Below are 4,402 nucleotides of genomic sequence, written 5' to 3'. Positions count from 1 at the left end.
GCAACACTCTACGTCATTTCCGTTTCGTTTACGCATGTCAAAAAAAAAAAAACATTTATATATTTATATAAATACAATACTGTTGTCACGCTTAACAAACCGAACAAATATTTGATGTAATAAAGCGTAACTCTTTCGCGGAAGACAGTGACCATTGAATGGCAGCACGTGACCTTTCAGTGTGCAGCTTAGGCCGCCATTTTGTTGAGATGGTTTGCTGAATGCTCAAGTTAGAGATGGGTGAAGTTTGTCAGACCCACAACCAAAAAGTGTCGTCGCTCTGAAAAAACAAAGGGCTACAACATACTTGCCAACTTTTCAAAATTCTCATGTGGGAGAAAAGCGCGTGAACGACATCTTCAATTGGTTGAAATGATAAAAACAGTGGATCCCAATGAATTGCAAACCATTTGAAATTTATACAATTAAAGAGTTTTTGATATTGTTCTATCAGTTACTCTAGGTTATGGGATTCATGTATCAGGCATGAGAGAGCTCAGAGTGGAAAATCTGAAATCATACTCCTCTCATTATCTGTAGCCGCTTTATCCTGTTCTACAGGGTCGCAGGCAAGCTGGAGCCTATCCCAGCTGACTACGGGCGAAAGGCGGGGTACACCCTGGACAAGTCGCCAGGTCATCACAGGGCTGACACATAGACACAGACAACCATTCACACTCACATTCACACCTACGGTCAATTTAGAGTCACCAGTTAACCTAACCTGCATGTCTTTGGACTGTGGGGGAAACCGGAGCACCCGGAGGAAACCCACGCGGACACGGGGAGAACATGCAAACTCCGCACAGAAAGGCCCTCGCCAGCCACGGGGCTCGAACCCGGACCTTCTTGCTGTGAGGCGACAGCGCTAACCACTACACCACCGTGCCGCCCCGCCTCAAATCATATCAAACAAATTCAATTGTTTGCAATTACGGGGTTTTAAGAGAGTATTTTTTTTCTGTGGCAGAATGATTGTACAACAAACATCTTTAATAGGAAAAAAAACCCAAGAATTTAGTGCACAAGTTTTCATTTATTGTGTGTTTTCTGAAATGAACACAGGGTCATAATGATGCATACACCCACTTAAGTAATTAATTCAATAGTGCCAAAATTTCCAAAATGTCTTTTCACTTGCCAAGGCCTCTTAACTGTTAGTGATGATTATTGACTCCAGCTGGTAGGGTTTGTTTGACACTAATTGGATTGACCAGCACACAATGTAATGATTTATACAACTCAGGAATGTCTCTTGGAGCCATTTCTAAACAACTGCAGATTCCAAGATCATCAGTTCAAACAACTGTATGTAAGTATAGGTGATTGGGAGGTGGAGCCACTTTGCTGGAAGAAGATCCAAACTGTCCCCCTCAGCTGAGAGGAAATTGGTTTGGATGGTCAGGAATAACCCAGAAACCACAAGGGCACAAGCCTACCATGAACTGGAAGCCATTGGAACACACTATAGTCAAGCAAGTTTTACATTGGCATGGACTGAGAGGCTGCCATCAGAGAAAGAAGTCCTTCCTCCAAAAGCCATACCTTCAAGCTCAACTAAAGTTTGAAGTTGAACACATGGACAAAGGAAAAAGCCTTCTGGAGGAAAGTTTTATGATCAGATGAGACACAGTTGAGTTGTTTGACCACAATGATCAGAGGTACAGAGGAACACTGTACCAACTGGGAAGCATGGTGGTAGTAGCATCATGTTCTGGGGCTGCCAGTGGAATTGGTGCATTGCACAAAGTGGGTCGAATAACGAAGAAGTAGGACTACCTTAGAATTTTTCAACATAACCTCAAACCATCATGAACACAACTTGGTGTTCCCACAGGACAATGACCCCAAACATGCATCAAAGCTGGTTACAGAGGATAAAACAGACTAATGTTAAGCTTCTGGAATGGCCTTCCCAAAGTCCTGATCTCAACCCTATCGAAAATATGTGGCCTGTGCTTAAAAGCTGGGTCTGTTCCAGGAAACCAAAACATTTAATTGAATTCTACCAGTTCTGCCATAAGAGTGGTCAAATATCCAACCAGAGTCCTGCCAGAAGCTTGTTGATGGCTACCAAAAGCATCTGGTGAGGGTGAAATTTGTTAAGGGACATTTAACCAAGTATTAACGTTTTACCCCTTAATGATGACATATGACGATCCTGTGTATGTCCCATAATGACGACATATGACGCCTTATTTAAAACCTTGTCAAAATCAGAATCAGAAATACTTTATTAATCCCTGGAGGGAAATTCAAATTTGCAACCAAGCTCCTGAATCAAAGAAGAAGTAAACATGTCTAAAAATAGAAGATAAAATAGTCTTAAAAAATAAATAATAAAAATAAATAAAGATAAAATAAATTTAAATAAGTTCAATAACTTAAGTAAAAGCAAAATCAAGTGATTTTATATACAATGATTCCTACATATATACATATATTGCACCTGAGTTAAGGATACATGGTAAGACAGTGTACCACAGTTATACAGTGGCATTGTACAGCTTGACAGCAACAGGTAGGAATGATTTCCTGTGTCTCTCAGTTGTGCAGCGTGGAAGAATCAGCCGTTTACTGAATGTGCTCCTGTGGCTGATCAGCTCCTCATGTAGAGGGTGGGAAGGACAGTCTAAGATTGTTTTTATTTTGGACAGTGTCCTCTTCTCCAACACCACTGTCAGAGAGTCCAGTTCCACGCCTACAACATGACCGGCCTTCCTGATCTTATTGAGTCTGTTAGTGTCCTTCACCTTCAAGCCGCTGCCCCAGCAGACGACAGCGTACAGGATGGCGCTGGCCACCACAGACTCATAGAACATCTGCAGCATCATTCGGCAGATGTTGAAGGACCTCAGCCGTCTCAGAAAATAGAGACGGCGCTGGCCTTGTTTGTATACAGTGTCCACGTTTTTGGACCAGTCCAGTTTATTATCCAAGTACACCCCCAGGTACTTATATTCCTCTACCACGTCCACACTGACCCCTTGGATGTTAACAGGGTTCACCAGAGCCCTGATTCTCTTCAGATCTACCACCAGTTCTTTTGTCTTCGTCACGTTGAGCTGTAGGTGGTTCTTCCTGCTCCACATGACAAAATTGTCCACCACCATCCTGTACTCGCTCTCACCACCAGTAATATGTCCAACCACTGCAGAGTCATCAGAAAATTTCTGGAGATGGCAGGTCTCCATGCAGTAGTTGAAATCAGTGGTGTAGAGAGTGAAAAGGAAAGGAGAAAGGACAGTCCCTTGCGGAGCCCCGGTGTTGCTGATCACTCTGTCCGACATACAGCACTGCAAGTGCACGTACTGGTCTGCCAGTCAAATAATCTACAATCCAGGACACCAGTAGGGCATCCACCTGCATCGCAGTGGCAGCTGCTGGTTTTTAAAACAGGGGAAGCCCATTTTACGCATTCATTGTAAAACCTGTAGGCCGGATATCAAAGCATAGAAAGGTGTACCCTATTAGCATAGTGAACTAGACAACCCCACCTAGTGGCAGAAAGTATTTTTGCTTGTACATTTCATGTTATAGTCTGGCTTACCAGGCTAGTGCCTCATATCCTTAAAGTGCTGATGACACGTTTTTGACATCTTTGGCGATGTTTTATAACATAAAATGTAATTCCCGATGATCCATATATTAATTCACGAAGGCGCCTATTTTACAAGTTATGATAAAAAATGCGGCTATTTGGGCAAATTTGACAGGGCTGCAGCACCCAGGAGATGAAAGAGGAGGAGGAGCTATATGACGTCAGCGAAAGAACCTTCCTCCTAACTTACCAGTTTGTTGTTGATGCGACAGGTGTTCAGTTTGTCATTATTAGTATTATTATTATACATTATTTTATATATATATTAGTTATTATGCCTTCGCGTTGTGTTGCCGGCTTTTGCTCTAAAACCTACAGGGATGGGGTAAGTTTATTCAAGTTTCCCAGAGATCCCGAGCTGCATGCAAAGTGGGTGAAGCAAGTCAGGCGCACTCGTGACAAGTGGGAGCCCTCACCAACATCCGTCCTGTGCTCTGAACACTTCAATTTGGATTGTTTTGACACCCTTCCCAGCTTAAAAGAATCTCTTGGGTGTTCAGTTCAGCACAAACGTGTGTTACTACCATCAGCAGTGCCTACACAGTGTTGCCAGATTGGGAGGTTTCCCGCCCAGTTGAGCGGTTTCAAGTGTATTTTGGTGGGTTTTGAACATATTTTGGGCTGGAAAACGTCAGCAGTATCTGTTGCCAGATACTGCTGAAGTTTTCCAGCCCAAAATATGTTCAAAACCCACCAAAATGCACTTGAAACCGCCCAACTGGGCGGGATTCCTCCCAATCTGGCAACACTGCCAGTATTCCGGAGGGGGTCTACTAGTAGCTATGCTGGATCCAAAGACAG

The 4,402-nt window shown here is 43.2% G+C and overlaps 1 protein-coding gene across 1 annotated transcript in view; it reads left to right on the top strand.

The window, feature by feature from the left end:
- Positions 1 to 4,402, top strand: part of pth3r (parathyroid hormone 3 receptor) — a 102,959-nt gene that overhangs the window by 12,255 nt on the left and 86,302 nt on the right. The window lies entirely within an intron of this gene.

The sequence above is a fragment of the Neoarius graeffei genome, chromosome 14, assembly GCF_027579695.1.
Source record: "Neoarius graeffei isolate fNeoGra1 chromosome 14, fNeoGra1.pri, whole genome shotgun sequence".
Taxonomy (NCBI): Eukaryota; Metazoa; Chordata; class Actinopteri; order Siluriformes; family Ariidae; genus Neoarius; species Neoarius graeffei.
This window is presented reverse-complemented; position numbering and strand designations above follow the sequence as displayed.